The following is a 17,404-nucleotide window of genomic DNA, read 5'->3' on the forward strand; positions in this document are numbered from 1 at the left end:
AATTCAGGCAACTATGGTGGTATATCTGTTTTATCCTTCTATGTCCCCAGAACAATTTGGTCTATTTTGTAAAACATATTTGGAGGGCAAAAGAGGACCACCCAAAGGGAGTGAGAGGGCAGTTAAAAATATCATCATGACCTGGGAAGAAACATAAAGAAATGACTACTACACATAACCAGAGCATCCTCATTTACCAAATAAGCATAAAATACCTTCTCTGTAAGGCTGTTGTGCATGGAGATTAATAGTGATATTTATAAAGCACTTCTGAGCTGAGCACATAGTAGGTGCTTAATAAACAAGCTTTACTGTCATTCTTCTCCTTGACTAGGAAATAGAAGACCATGTAGTTATTGCATAATCTGGCCTCAGAATTAACTGAATTCTTGATCTGCTGAGGAAACATGCAGTCTAATAGAAGTAATAGAGATTGTGCCTGAAGCAGAGAATATAATTAGTAGTTGTTAATAATTATGGATACCCATCCCTCCAAGCAAGTCAAACTCTACAAAAGACAGGAAAGATGCTAATGTAAGTAGAAGATCCAATTCTCACCTTAATGGAGCACAGTTCTGTTGGATCACGTGGTATGTTACAAATGAATGAATGGCACAAGGCCAATAGAAAGCATAAAATGTTTGTTTCCATGAGGCAGGGCATGTGGAAGAAGGATGTGCAGATAAGAGATGGCTCTTTTTAAGACTTATAGAACTTATTGACTCCTTAAACACGACTTCTAAAAGAATGTTCATGCCTTACTCTGAGAAATATTAAAATCAATTTTAAAATTACAAGAAATCCCCAAAAGTGTTTCACAGGAGATGTATTTTAAAATTTACTAGGAAGCTCAATTTTACTTCAGTGTTTAGAAATAGATTTTATAAAATGTCAGTGGCTGTAGTTTAACAAGATCAGATATTCTGAAATTCAAACCCTCTCCTACCACAAAACACCTAAATGCTGGGTAAATTAGAGCCAACAAACTTTGAAAAGCATTACGGAGTTCACAAGAATGTAAAGGAAGTCCTCCAGAACCACCACCACAACAAAAATCCTCACAAAATATAAATAATACAATAAAAGTAGAAAATCTACTCAGAAGCCAAAGCTGCCTTGGAAGTGTGTCTAACCCAGAAACTTCCAAGCTTCACTGATATCAACTCCACTATGGAATAGGACTTGAACTTGACAAGTGTATGATCTGAAGCTGAGACCCCTCCCCTCCCCCCACACACACATTAAGTCAGGCACTCAAAAATGACAATCTTCAACTGATAGGAATGCTTACCAAATGAACAAACCAAAAAAGCCGTCTATCTCTACTGGAACTTGGTGGAAAAAATTAATATTCTTAAAATGAATAATCTTCCTTAATAATTAGTATCAATAGCTCTTCTCTCATGGAGTCCTGAGATTTGAATTATACCATGTTCTCAATCTGTGAAACCCAATCCAAGAAACAACATTAAAATATTTCCTAGTTGGTCACACTCCCCAGCTGGGGTTGCCAGATTTAGCAAATAGGATACAGGATACCCAGTTAAATTAGAATTACTTCTAATTTGCCTGTGTATATATACACAGAGATTTAAAAATCTTGTATGGGATGCATTTCTATTAAAAACACTATTTGTTTTTTAGCTGTGTATCTAAATTGCATACCTTTTTGTAATACCATTTCCCTGAGATCTGGCTCTTCTTAACAGTTCCATATTTTGCACAATTTGCTTAAAAAAATTCTTGCAGTTACAGTCAACCTTCTATTTACATTGTAACGTAGCTCTATAGTGGTCACATGCAACTTATTTATTTTGTCCATTGAACATTGATTTATGAGAAAACATTAATATTATGAGCCAGTAGACTGAATATCTATTTGCAGAAAGTTAACAACTCTGAGAATTGTTCTTCAAATTTGATGCTTTGAAACATGAAATACCGTCTTCAAGACATAACTTGCTTTTCCAGTGTTCCTCCGTATGTAGTGATCAATGACTTTTAAAAATGTGCTCCAGTAACAAAAAAAAGCATTGTCATGAGTTTTCATTTCCTTGCTCTTCATTTCATGAGTCCACATGTTCTCATACTGGTGATTATTTAATAACCTGCATGTAAAAAATTAAATTCTTCAGAGGATGAAATCTATTCCAAACAAAAATCATGGCAAGGGCCATGATAATTATTCATTATGAGTTGAAGCTTTCCTGTTCATAAGTAATACTGTCCATTTTAATAACACCCCTGATATTTTAAGGAATACATTTTTATTAGTTCTTTCTTTAATGCATTCAACAAGTTCTTTTAAGCAACAGAATACATTAATAACAGTGATTTTCTTTCAATTTACTAAAGAGATATTGAGAACTATGAACAAGAAATAAGTAGACTTCACTCAGTGGATTATTAAAAATCTTAACAAGAATTTGGGAGGCTCTTTTCTTCAGAATTAAAGTATGATTTTACTGCTTCAAATAAATTGAGATGTCCCCAACTGCATCTGTTAAAGAGACCCAACAGGTTTTTGAATGTGGGAATTGAAGAATACTGAATACAAACAAAATCACAAAAATCCTTTAATTGCTCACTTTGAGCAATTGAACAGAATAAATGATGGAGAGAAAAATTTCATCACAATTAGTTCAATGTCAATAGGAAGAACATCGATACTGTTTCAGCAGTATAACACAGAACATGAGAAGGACAGCCAACATCTTCCATAAAATTACTCATATTTTATTTCACCTTTGAATAAACATTGTCTGCACCTTTACATAAATACCCAGCACATTTCAATTTGGATTATATCCACCAAAAGGTGTACATTTTTTTCTTATTAACTTCTAATTCAATAAAAGAGTCTCAGCAAAAAATTTACTATTGTTCCTGAAGTCTTCTGTAGAAGGTTTTTCCTTGGAATAGCCTTATAAGCAAGGCTTTTTCAGGAGAAAAATATTGCACAAGCAAAGGGGAATTTTTTTTCTGCCTTGTGATAACTTGTATCCATGGCTATAACATAAAAAGGTGAGGCATTTATATCTTTGATAATTTCTGTAAAAGTGAATGGAACTGTTGCATTTTTTATCTTTGTAGATTTCCTTTTGACACTTGAAAATTTGCTTGCAGTTTCAGAATCAGAAAATGCTTCTGGTAGAAGTATGTGCAGCCGTTTTAGCTGTAAAACTGGTGGTATACATAGCAGACAGCCATTACAACTTCTGCTGTTATTACGTTATCTTCTGAATTTTATTAATTGCTTTTCTTCAGTACTAGTTGAGGAAATCATCTCTTATGCTTAGCTGTATTATATGCTGACTTATATCTCACTTTCCATCTTTTGTTTATATTGACTAAACAGTTGTATCCTGCACAAATTTAAATTCTTTTTCTTCATTTAAATAATTGTCCAGTGTTTAAAATATTCATCACAAAACTTATGCTTGCATTTTGACAAGGTTTGTGTTGTGTTTATATATACACAAATAAAAATTTGATGATAGCAACAACTACCATAATTGAAGGATTGAATATGATAATCTCATGTCAGTGTGTCATTTTGCCTGTAACTCACGAGTCCAATTTAAAACTAACCATAAACATAGGTGAATCATTGAAAGATCTGTGAACTAATAATAATTGAACTTGATAGCTGTTGCAGACTCCTCATTGACTGCAAAGGAGACCTATCTTCATAAGGCACGGTCTCCTATAATAATGCCCGATTGATTTTATGTAAATATTTTGGAAACCTGGCACTCAGGGGCTGGGAGTCTGTCAGAATCTGGAATGCTCAGGGCGTGGTGGATCTTAGCTGCCTTGCTGTGATCACTGGAGTAAAGTCCTATTGACGGCTGGCTTTTAGAAGCATGAGTGACAGGAGGCTGCCCTGATAGGCTGAGTTTCTCAGCACATGAGAGCTGACCAGGAATTATCTCTGACTAGACACTTTGGGCAAACAGTGGTGTTTTTATTCTTCAATATGAAAAATATGTACTTGTTGTTTGCAAGCTTCTCTTTTGGTCTTCTCTCAAACTATAGGAGTTGTTCAGATCTTCAGTTGTGGAGATATAATTCTCAGGTAGTGTTGTCATTTGTCATTTAAGCACCACTAAAGATATTTTAAAATATCTTTTATATTTTAAAATTATTTAATGAAAAGCTGAATGTAGGCCATTTTGGGTACCCTGACAAACTCCCTAAAGAGCACAGGAAAAAATCATTAAATACAGAACATGTTGGGTATATATATAGGGGTTGGGGGAGAGAGAGGATAGGATATCTGGCAACCCACATAGTAGGGACAATATGAAGATAATGTTCCGTGTATTTACAATTGTGTAACTGAAAGATTATAAAGTAAACTTAGCATAAAGTAGTGAAAAGTAGCACAGTGATGAGGACACACTTATAATGAGTACTTGTTAAAAATTAAATAAACATGGATTATGAAAACTGACTTTCAGAAATAACATTAAATACGTGAATAGTTTTAAAGTGTTACCACCAGAAGGAAAACTGCCCTTGAAGTTATAGGAAACCTCTGTGTCTTAGTTGGCAGAATAGATGTACATATTTTTAATTTTGTGTTTGTATTTACATTGTTAGCATCTATTATTATTAGCATCTATTCACAGAAATCCCTGTGACATACAATGCAACGGTATGAGAATTGACATAACTAATAATTGACATACATTAGAATGATCATAGATAAACTTTCCTTTGAAGTCCAGCTGTATGTTGCTTTCAATATGTGTATGATTTCATTTACTATGCTATTGGCCTGAATCTTCGGTTTAGGCTTTTTGGATTTTCCTTTTTACATTGTGAGTCATTTGATCTTTAAAATTTTTTAAAGAAAAAAGGTAAAAATACTGCAATCAGATGTTGTGTATTCAAGTTTCTCCTTTAAAATTTTTACCTTTAGGAGGTGGGTTTGACTCCCATGTGAAATTAAGTGATGAGAGATTCAGTCCTTGGTGAACAAACACACACACACACGCATACACAGAGAATATTTCCTCACTCAAGGAAACGTCAGGAATATATCTGTTGGGTAGAAGGTTCCAAGTGGCAAAACAACTGACATTCATTCTAAGAACTTATCCGCAAATGCCAGCTGTCCAAGTTCCCTCCCTCTTCTTACTGCCTTACTAGTTACATGGCACTGCCTTCAATACTACCTTCTTCCAATTTTTAAGCACAGAGGAGCTATGTTGCTGTCATTTCTGTCTCCCAATCCAGCAACTGAATTGACTTCTTCATCTATTTAGGGTGTCTAAGGGGCAGCAGAAATTTATTTTGTTTAAGAGGAAAAGAATGTTTACTTTATAAAAGGTTAAAATGTCACTCCAGGAGCATCCTTAAACACTGCTGCTGAGAGAAAAATACCAGTATTTGGAGTGTCAAAGTGATTCATCGCTCAGCTTGCTTCTTGAATTCCCAAATTGTTTTCCTTTCTTACTGCCCAGAGCTTGCTGAATGTTGATCATCAAAATATAATAGAGACATCTTTTCCTGTATCCTCCCATAAAGGACTGTTTGAAAGTCAAAGTGCTGGGCATTCTTGACCTTAAACACACTGGACACCTCCATGGTTTTAGCCGGCAGTAGAAGCACACAACATTCTCTTTCTTCAGTTAATGTGTCACTATTTTCCCATGATAGCAGAGATTTTTATACCAAAAACAGCGAGTGGTCAAGAGCTAAAATAGACTTACCAGCGTGGTCCTTCTATAGAGATCTCTGATGTGTAGGGTATCTATTCCGTGTGTGTGTGGCAGGGGGGAGGTTGTAGTGGCCAGTGGCAATTGGTCTAAAAGGATTGCATACATTTTAAAAAATGGAGACATTACTGAAGTAACTTTTAAGGCTTTGCTAACATTGTAGTAAGGGTTTATTTCATGGCTTTTTTATTTGTGACTTGGAGGATAATTATAAAGAGAGTGGCTGTTCCTCACAGATGGTAACACTAAAAGTAATGTTCAGAGACATTACTTGTTGGATTTAACCCTTTGCTGTCCTAACATATTTTGAAGAATTAAATTCTCAGCTAGTACACAATGTTCCACCCACCCTGAAACCCCTCTCCCTAATTACTAGGTTCACGAAAGCAAAGAAACAAGGTTTGATGAATGATTCTGTTCCTTGTGGTTCAAAGACATACCCACATTCTGTACTGCTTCTTTTGCGATGGCAACCAGACCGTGGATTTTCACATGTTTATCTATCTTATGAAAGCCAAGACCACCTCTACAAACCTCAAGTGAATTTGAGTAGTGTTGACTGCCTGCCTAGCTTCACAGAAGTGACTTTTGGTTGATGCATGATCATATTTATAATGTGCTCTGGCACTTCCCTCTCCGGCTTAGAAGACTGAGTAATATCTAGTATGCTTGGAATTTTTTGACTCTTCATCTCCTACCATACCATTCTCCTTTTCTCCCCTAAACCAATTCACCATTATTTTTGGAAAAAAGAATATTGGGGAATCCAATACAGTTCAGCAACATCTTCACATTGAAATAGGCCTAGAGGATAGTCGACAATAAAGAACTAGGCCCACTAATGTTCTTGAAATATATTGCCTCTCACTTTGGTAGCCTTTGTGTTTTTCGTTATTGCTTGATTTATTAAAATATATTAACCCAGTGACTTGGGGAGATTATATAATAGCTTGTGCAAAATAACACAATTGTTAAAAATCTCCGGACTATTTTCCAAACTTTGTTTCCAATCGTACCTCGCAAGTGTGACTCGTAGATATTATTTACTACTTATTCTCACAAATGTCCTCTCATAGGTTCACAGCTTAGTATAGTAGACAACCAACACCAGAGTGTTGTTTTGTCAGTGATTAATGGCCAATATGGTTTCATTAACACTAACAGAAAATGAGTATAGTTTTACATCATTACTCTTCACTCAAAAATATGTCTTCTTAAACCCCTCCAGTGAAATACCTATTTTTCTCAGGGGCTAAGGGAGTAGGGCCAATGATAAAAGCATCAAGTAGAGGCCAGGAATCAGGAATAAGAAGACTCACAATAGATGATGCTAATTCTGAGGGTTCTCACCTTGTCCAGGCCCTTGACTTAATGTGGTGCATCCGTAAAGGATGGATAATCAAATTGAAGCCCCTAAATACTGTGGGAACTGTTGAGAGGAGCTTTTATTATTTAAACATTGACTTACCAATAAATGCACCGCAATAAAATAAATCCCACTTTGTTCCATCTTATCTTAAATGTATTCTTTTTACTGTACAGTTATGTGATGTCATTTTCAGATGGTATTATTTAGAAGTAATACCATAGCTGGGAAACAAACAACTCCTTAATCTCCAAGCCACACTGGAGATCTCAACTTAACCTATTATACTCACTTTTTAAACATAGGCTACATCTGCATTTAAACAAAGTATGGATTTATACATATTTTTCCTAAAATAGCTTGTTGACCTTCAGGGAGAACTGGCAAGTCACAGTTAAGGTTATACTGAGGAGTGTTAATTAGCATTCACCAAGAAGCCTAAGGAAGACAAAGATTGATCTTTGTACTTGGAGTGGAGTAGTTGGTTTTCACGGAATTTATAACTATAATGTCTGATAACAAAAGGACATTCTTCTAATTTAAGTTAAAATGGTTTCTTTTTCAGTTAGGAACACATACTCATTTAAAAGCAAGGAATTGTTTTTCCTAGTCACCAATACTGCTTATAAATTGGGCTTTGGGAAGAAAGTCTTATTTGTGATCAATAATTATGCAGTACAAAATCAACAGAAAAAGATAGTATAAAAGAAGTTTCTATAATAACATTAAGTGATGTTTAATCTCTAAATATAAAGGCAGTGTACAATACTCGTACTCTGAAATTAAAGAATCACCTACAGGCAAAGATTACTTAGATAAATTTAATCCCATTCCTAAACCAGACTCTGGAATGTATGAGAGCTGCTGAGATGCTTTTACGCAAAAGCAGAATCTGAATTCACTACCACCCTGACCGCCCCCAACCCCCAGCTCTGTGTATCAACCTAGAGCCATTCGAGAATCAGTCCGTATGCTTTGGACACACTTCTTTTAGGATGTGGTTCAAAACCCGTAGCTTGGAACTAATTGCTCCTCAATCGTGTGTAGATTAACTTTATAAGCCCGCTCTTGCATCATTACTTTCCACTAAGAGTCAAAGTTCTTACCATCTCCTGAATGTAGAGCAGACCCTAAGGTACCTTTTTTGCCCCTTTGTCTGCTGTTTCTAATGCCAGGGATTCCTTTCCCTCCTCTTCACCAGAAGAAAACCTTTGTTTCTTCCATAGGCTATTGTCACTTTCTCTGTAAAGCCTTAATCAGGTTCTCCATTCAAAATTAGCTTCCATTTTCTTTGTGTTCCCATAGCAGCTGGGTGAAAATCTGTTCACAAGTTTGTCACTCCAATTAGACAATGAATTCCTCAAAAGGAAAAATTGATAATCATTGTCTCCATATTGCCCTGTGTTACACGGCATTTATTGGTTCTATTTTACTTTGAGGAATAAATGAATATTACACCTAGTTTATCTTGTTTTTTAAATGATGTTCTTTATGTGCAAGATTTAATTATGAAAGTATTTCACAGTCCAAAAATATTGGAGAAGTTTTGGAACTCAACTTCTTTGTTATACTGGGTGGTCTTGAAATATCATTTAAAAAGGCTTCATGCTTCATTTTTATTGTATTTTTCTCTAGCTTATTGAGATGTAATTGATATATAACATTGTGTAAGTTTAAGGTATACAAAATGATGAGTTAATACATGCATATATTGTGAAAAGATTACCAAAATAAGGTAGTCATCACTTCTCATAGTTACCATTTTGTGTGTGCGAGGTGAGGATGAGAAGCCCGGGATGTTAAACACATTGCCTTATGTTCCTCAGATACATAGAGATCAAGCTGGGATTTGAATTCAGGTGTTAGGACTCCTAGTCTGGAGTTATTTCAGACCTTTCTTAAGGAATATTTGTAGAATTCATGTTACCATCTCCTAAAAACTCAGTATCTGCCCGTGTAGGGTTGCAGTGAATAGGTCTGGGGTAGTCAACTGAGTAGGAAAAAAATAATGGATAAAAGGTTGTGTTCTCTTCATGGTGATTTCCCAAGAATGTGTACTTTCATCCAGTTTTTCACTGCACCATGAGCTTTGATAAAATGTACACATTCATTGGTTCAATAACTAGGAATCAAAAACCACACACAAGCAGCAGCCACTGTTGAACACAAAACACGCCATAGTCAGCATTAGATTTGAGCCTGCGAAGAGCAGTGACTCCCTTAGGACATGTGCTGACACACTGTAACTTGTATATAGAAACTTGTTTCTCAATGTATAGAAACAAAAGACTGAGATGTAAAGTGGTTTCTAGCCACTTGGGTAAGTCACAAGTTCCATTTAGAATTTGATGAAAATTATGTACCTTTTCTCAGACCTAAGGTTGTTTTTGGAATTCACATTATTGTGCAAGTTAAATGTAGCATATAATTACTGGGGGTAGGTCTGTCCCATAAAGCATACCCATAGTGAGCCTCAGTCTCTCTCTCTCTCTTCTCTCCCTCTCTCTCTTTCTCTTTCTCTCTCTCACACGCACATACCACACTCACTCACAAGCACATATTCATTTTTCACTTTGTGACCATAGTTTAGGCTTAAAAGTCTGTAGTGAAAGTTACATTACATTCTATCTGCCTGTGATTTTTATATAAAGATCAGATTTTCATTATCTGTCAGTCAATCAAAGGGGCTTTTAGTCTGTGAAGATAATCTTTTTAATTTTTATGTCAATAGTGATTTTAAGAAATTAGCAGTTTGGGGGAAATAGCTGATTACTTCTCTTCTAAATTGAATCTTCATTTTTAAAAATTATTCTATTATGTGCATTTCTCATTTTGTTCTATTCCTGAAAAATCGTTGGCTATTGATGTAATATTTTAACATCAAAAAGTGGATTTTTTGCAGTCTATTCTTTGTTTTCGTATTTTATTTGTCAAGTAAGTGGTTCATCTATTTTCTCATTCCCAGAATATAAGTAGGAATTGCTTATTATACTTGAGAAAAACAAATAATAAAATGTACAAAAATATACCTCTGCCATAATTATTTCTGGCTGTAAAACTAGCTTATACATCATGTTAGCTCCTAACAGAAAACAATAATGTGAGAAAAAGTTTCAAGTGCATAGGGCCTATGACCTTTCACATTATAGTGTTCAGGGAAATAGACATGTTTCTGCAGTATATTTGGGGATGAATGTTGGCAAATTCTTGTGAAATTCAAATCTTGTGTAATCAGAAACTGAATTGCAGTGTTTGGAGTATGTTTGAATCAAATTTTGAGGTAGCACAGCTGTACTATAAAGTTCCCTTAGTGGACTTCTAGAATCTTGGTATAAAGGTCCTTCTTGTGAATTTCAATTGAAAGTTTCCGAGGTGGGATAGAATTAGTGTATACATGTAAAGAATTTCATTTGGTGGATAATAAAGAGTAAATCTGAAGGAAATTCCATTTATAGGTCAATAATCTGGATTTTTTTCTGAGTTGCCTTGATTTCATTAAGCTTAATTAAGATTGTTCAGCTTTTACTGTGTCATTATTCTTTAATTGAAACATAATCTATTCAGTTAGTTCTTCGGAACAAGAAAACAAATTCCTGCAACAATTTTACCAGCAAATATTGAAAAAAATTGATATGGAATACACTTTTAGGATATGAAAGCTGTGGAATATGCAGAATAAGATCAAATGCAATGACTTTGTCTTGAATCATTGACAAGGAGGTTTAGTTACTTAGGCAGTAAAATAGCATCTTTATCAAGTAATCTTACTTTCAAGGACATCTCAAATCATAAACTCCAAAGGACAGTGTTATATTGAGTGTCTTGGGTTCCTTGAATAAAGGTAATGTATTTTTCTTGTAGAGGCTATTAGAATTCAATTATTGCACTAAGTATTAGGGCTAAGTTATGCAGAGCAGTTCTCAGGAAGCTGTTGGATGGAAGTTACTATCAGAGAGCCCTCCACAGAGAAGGATGAATCACAGAACGTTTTGCTCTTCAAGAACACTGGTAGAAAGATACCTTCATTCTCCCTTAAAGCCTTCAATTTTGAATTTGGCTAAAGGTCAGCTGATATATAATCATAACCATTTGAGGTTATCATACCTGTTGCTTTGTACCTTAGGACGCTAGACTTAAAAAACATAATAATGGCAGGTTGTATGACCCTGCCTTTGATGACTTTCGACTATGTTACAAAGCTATATACTACATATATGTTGCAAAGCTATAGCAATCAAAGCAGTATGGTATTGGCATAAAAATAGACTCATAGTTAATGGAACAGGATATAGAGTCCAGAAATAAACCAATGCATATATGGTCAATTAATTTGCAGCAAAGGAGTCAAGGCTATGCAGTGGGGAAATGAAAGGACTGTCTCTTCAATAAACGGTGTTGGGAAAACTGAACAGCCATGTGTAAAGAATGAAACTATACTACTATCTTATGTTATACACAAAAAATTATCTCAAAATGGATTAAAGACTTGAATGTTAGACCTGAAACCATAGAACTCCTAGAAGAAAACATAAGTAGTAAGCTCCTTCATAGTGGTTTTGGTGATGATTTTTTGGATCTGACTGCAAAAGCAAAGGCAACAAAAGCAAAAATAAATAAGTGGGGCTACATCAAACTAAAAAGCTTCTGCACAGTGAAGGAAAGCATCAACAAAATGAAAGACAACCTATGGAATGGGAGAAAATATTTGCCAATAATATAATAAGGGGTTAATAACCAAAATACATAGATAACTCATACAACTTAATAGCAAAAACAAAAAACAAACAAAAAATCAATCTGATTAATAAATGGACAGAAGATCTGAACAGACAGACTTTTTCTAAAGAAGACATATGTATGACCAAAAGATACATAGAAAGATGCTCAACATCACTTATCACTGGGGAAATGCAAATCAAAACCACAGTGATAGCACCTCACACCTATCAGAATAGCTATTATCAAAAAGACAAAAAATAAGTTTTGGCGAGGATATGGAGAAAAGGGAACAGTTTTGTAATGTTGGTGGGGATGTAAATTGGTCCAGCCACTATGGAAAATAGTTTGGAGATTCCTCAAAAAATTTAAAATAGGACTATCATGTGATCCAGAAATTCTACTTGTGAATATTTATTCCAAGAAAATGAAAACACTAACTCCTAACAACATATGCACCCCTATGTACATTGTGACATTATTTACAATAGCCAAGGCATGGAAATAACCTACGTGTCCATCAATGGATGACTGGATGATGAAAATGCAATACACACACACACACACACACACACACAATGAAATGTTTAGCCATAAAAAAGAATGAAATCTTGCCATTTGCAACAATATGGATGAACCTCGAGGGTATTATGTTTCGTGAAATAAGTCAGATAGAGAATGACAAATTTTGTATGATCTCACTTAAATGTAGAATCTAAAACAAACAAACAAAAACCAAGCTAACAGATACAAAGAACAGATTGGTGGTTACCAGAGGCAGAGGTTGGGAGGTGAGATAAATGGGTGAAGGTGAATAAAAGGTAGAAACTTTGAGTTAAAAAAACATTAATTTACAGCATGATGACTGTAGTTAATAGTACTGCATTGCATACTTGAAAGTTGCTGGGAAAGAGAGTACAGTCACCCCTTGGTATCCACAAGGGATTTGTTCCAGGACCTCCTGCAGGTACCAAGATTCACAAATGCTCAAGTCCTTTATACATATAAAATGGCATAGTACAGTTGGCCCTCTGTATTTGTAGATGTGGGACTTGTGGATATGGAGGGCTATCTGTACATCTTAAAGATCCTTATCATAAGAAAAAAAATTGTAACTATGTATGGGAAAGGATGTTCACTAGACATTGTTGTTATCATTTTGCAATATATACAAGTATCAAATTATTAGTTGTACACCTGAAACAAATATAACATTATATGTCAATTATACCTCAGAAGTACTAATGACAGGTTGTATGACCCTGCCTTTGATGACTTTTGACTGTGGAAGAGTAACTGTGTGCATGCAAGTTGAATCTAGGTAGAATAAAGGAGACGGTAAAGCTTTATGCATCCAAAGATTGTCCCTAAATTTGACCCTTTATAAATCAATTCCTTTTGATGAAATAAATATTGCCTTGAGAGATATAATCCAAGGATAGTGGCAAGCTAACTGTGTTTTATATAAAATATGACTTAATTAGATGTTTTCCTTGTGGAATTAAGAGCTATGAAGAGAGAAAACACTGTGTATCATAAGTCTGGAGAGAAAATAATCTTGGAAAATGATGACTGAAGGAGGGACCTACATGCAAAGAATAGAGTTTACCCAGGTGACAGATGATGCAGTCAGTCTAGCTTACATAGCCTTCTTGTAATTTTCAAGTCGCATGTGAGGGACAACCATGATTATAGCACTCTCGCATGCCAAGCTCTCACACCATGAACTATCTGTACAAAGCAAAAATTTGAAAATAAAATTCAAAGTGGGGGTAAATTAGCTGACCATGGCCAGTACGCTGACCTCGTCCTTGATGAGTAGTGACTCCATTCCTAATCCATGATGTTAGTGACATTGCCTTGATTACTGCTGTGTTCCCAACACATAGAACAATGTCACATAACAGGGAGTTTCAAATATTTCATGAATGATGAGACAAACCCACAATAAGTAAAATAATGGACTTTTCTAATCTGTGCCTATACAAAGTGTTAATCTATATGGAGTCAATAATTGAAAGCCATAGGTGGTATGTCGCTTAAATCTTGAATCCATCACTGAACTGGTGTCATGAATTGACACAATTTATTTAACTTCTTTGAGTCTCAGTTTCTTAGTTTATATAATGTGACTGGTGATCATTCCCATTTTACAGGATCATTTTAGGAATTAAGAGATCATGAGTGTCTGGTGTAAGAGGGCTCTTAGCATGTGGCAGTGATTATAGTTATGTGTGTGAGTTTATAAAGTGTTTCTTACTAGCAAATCTCAGTATGAGGAATGTTTTGCTCTGTATGAACAACCAAGCCGGTGTATGGAAGACGAGTAATTAAAACCATCTGTGTTACTAGATTTTCAACCTGTTCATTCTGGAAAAGAGAACCTTGAAAGGAGTACTCTTACTTTCATTTCTGTCAGCAGCTATTAGGAACCTAACTGATCGGTGGACTTACGAAGTTTTGAAAATATGTTTATTTCCCTCACTCCTCCTGTCCAAAAGGAAAATATTTGAACACATAAGCGGTCGTGAGAGTATTTATTTATGATACCTTGAATTGATACAGCTTCTTTCTTCCAAGGTGCTCAGATGACTCCACCCATCTCATCTCATTTATTCCTCTCATAGTCTTCTAACCTTCCAATGATACATTCTGGCTTATCTGGATTTATGAATCTAATATACTCATTTCATATTTTTTCCATTTACTTTGTCATTTTGAGTTTATTTATTTTTCTTATTCTCTTTTTTCAATTGTATATCACTAGAACTTTTTCTTCAGCTGGTTAGATGCTACAACTTAAAATTAAGGATCTTGTTAAGCACATTGTAGTCTACATGCTAGTGAATATCATTCATGTTCTTGTCTACCTAGAGACAAACTAGGCAACCTTTCTAAAAAATGGCACCACGATGGAAGAAAACCTGGCTTTATGACATGAAAAACAATTGAGAAATATTTTTAAATGTTTGTCTTAATGTTTAGCCAAATCCAATGGTAAATCATACTGATTGTTAATGCTAAACCATAAAAAACCTGACTAGTAGATGCAGTTTTATTTTTGTGGTAGATATGCTAAGGCAGAGGGCAACAAAACCCCCCATTGCTAATCCTTAAGTATAAATTCAGTCTCTTATCCCATGGGGAGTTTTGAGTAAACTGCTTCAGTGGCCTTGGCTGATTCGAAGAAGTTGTATGTGCTATAGGCTGAATGTTTGTGTCCCTCTCAAATTCATGTTGAAACCTAATTCCCAATGTGTTGGTAAATGGTGGTGGGGCCTTTAGGAGGCCTTTAGAACAGGATTGGGGCCTTTATAAAGGAGACCTCAGATAGCTCCCTCACCCCTTCCACCATGTGAGGACACATTGGGACAACCACCATCTATGAAACAGGAAGAGGGTCCTCACCAGACATCAGATCTGCCAGTGACATGATCTTGGACTTCCCAGCGACATGATCTTGGACTTCCCAGCCTCCAGAACTGTTGAGATATAGATGCTGGTTGTTTAGTCACCCAATCTATGGTATTTTTGTGATAGCAACTTAAACACTAAGACACATGCTTCTTTATTTATTTATTATTTTATCTTTGTACCCGAGCACTTTACTCCTTCTTTACCATGTAATTCAAGAAATGTTAAGTATGTTTCATACCATGGGTCTATTTAATACTAATGTTCAGGTTGCAATGCCAATGTCTTTAATAACATATTTGAGGAAAAAGTAATGTTAGCATCTCAAATAAACAGAGTTCCATAATAAATGTGATATGGTGGAAATTATCTAAACCATAATCTGTTTGTGCAGTTGTGAGAAATAATAGGTGATAGTAAAGTCAATTAGTAAGATTTTGTGTCTATCATTATGTTGTCCTATAAGTCAGTGATGCCCACAGGAACTATCAAAATGTTTATGATTCTTTGTTCTTACACTAAATGGCCTTGGATATCAGTTTTTTGAGTATTTATTTTCCCTGCTTGCTATGGTCTCCCTTTGTTCAGTTTTCTCCATCATCATTGGTTTATTGACTAGTCCCACTACCCACTTTCACTGGCTGGTCTGTAGGAGTCCTCCACTCTCTTGTGATTTTCTGAATCAACTATTTTGTGAGATGAAAAATCAGCTTTACTTGTTAAAGTAGACTATAAAATAGGAGGAGGTTCAGAGTTAGAACTAGGTGACTAGGGAAAAGTAAAGCCCAGATACCTCCCGTGTTTCTAATCTACAAACACTTAATGGCTCTTTTTAAATGGCAAAGAATATTGAATATAAAATGACCACTGGAATATAGACAACTTTACAGATCAGTTATGTTTATTGTTTTCTATGTGGGGTTACTTCAGATCATTTATAAAGAAGAATCAATAAAGAAGTAATGCATTTACTTACAAAAGGAACATTATTTAAAACTGGAGGATTAGAGCCAAAAGTGATATTATCAGCTATTGGTTTTGCACAACTAAGGTTTAAAGTCATAACTTTTTAAGTGTTGGCAGCAAGGAACTATCAAAAAATTTTATATGAAACGTGCCATTTCTGTATAAACATCAGGCATTTTATTTTAGGTGCAAGATGTTTTTATTGAAAGAAATGAAGTGATTTCACCCATTTATGTTAAAAGCTATGCCAAGCATGCCGTATCCTTTACTTGTTTATTTGTTATAAACTACTTTCATTATATTAGCCAATCAGCCAGGTTGGAACGTAATTTTTTAGAATTGCACTCCTTGCAGGCACTTCTGAAAATAAAAGTGTCAACTTATTAAGATTTTTAGGCCTAAAGCATCAATTACCCCAAATACAACATCTGAGGGAGCAATTTTCTAGAATGTTGTAATCTGCACGCAAATGCATGTGACATTATACCAATGGTATAAGATCACATGCCTATTTAGCAGTTGAAAGGCTTTTGCTTCAATGTCCCAGAAGGTGGGTGTCTTATGTGACACAGTAGATATGTTCCTGAAAAGTTGTATTAAAATTGATTTATGGCAAATTCTACTAACTGTGTGACCCTGGGACAATTATGTCACCAGAACTGTTCAGTAAGCAGCTGAAGGTATAAGCCATGCTCACTGATAAAATCTTAAAACACTGCTGTCCTATAGTCTTAAGCCTCTAAAAGCCTCTCCCCCCAAAATTTCGTGGCTGTCTCATTTCTTCATAGAACCCCTTGAATCTTCCCAAGCTTTAGGAAATAAGGATCAGGGGACCTTTAGGACCCAATTCTGTTGCTAAGGCCAGTTCCATTCTGATAGGTTGATGCCAGAGTACTTAAGCAGTTTGATGTTCACCTCAGCTTACACCCTCTCTGCTTCTCAGTTTCCTTCTTGTAAATGAAAAAGCTGGACAAGATGGTGTTTTCTTGCAGTTGCAAAATAAATAAATAAATAATGTTCAAAATGTGAACTATATTTTGTTATTTAGAAATACATATCGAGTGCCTATAACGCGCTGGCTTTCTGAGAAGAGAACAAGGTTATACAGCTGTCCTGCCACCCTCTCCTTTTCTTCCTCCCCCTCCTTCTTCTCTCCTCTCTCTGTTTCTCCTCCTCCCTCCTTCTAAATTAGTAAGAAAATAATCATTTTACCTAG

Source organism: Mesoplodon densirostris, chromosome 6 (genome assembly GCF_025265405.1).
Source record: "Mesoplodon densirostris isolate mMesDen1 chromosome 6, mMesDen1 primary haplotype, whole genome shotgun sequence".
Lineage (NCBI taxonomy): Eukaryota > Metazoa > Chordata > Mammalia > Artiodactyla > Ziphiidae > Mesoplodon > Mesoplodon densirostris.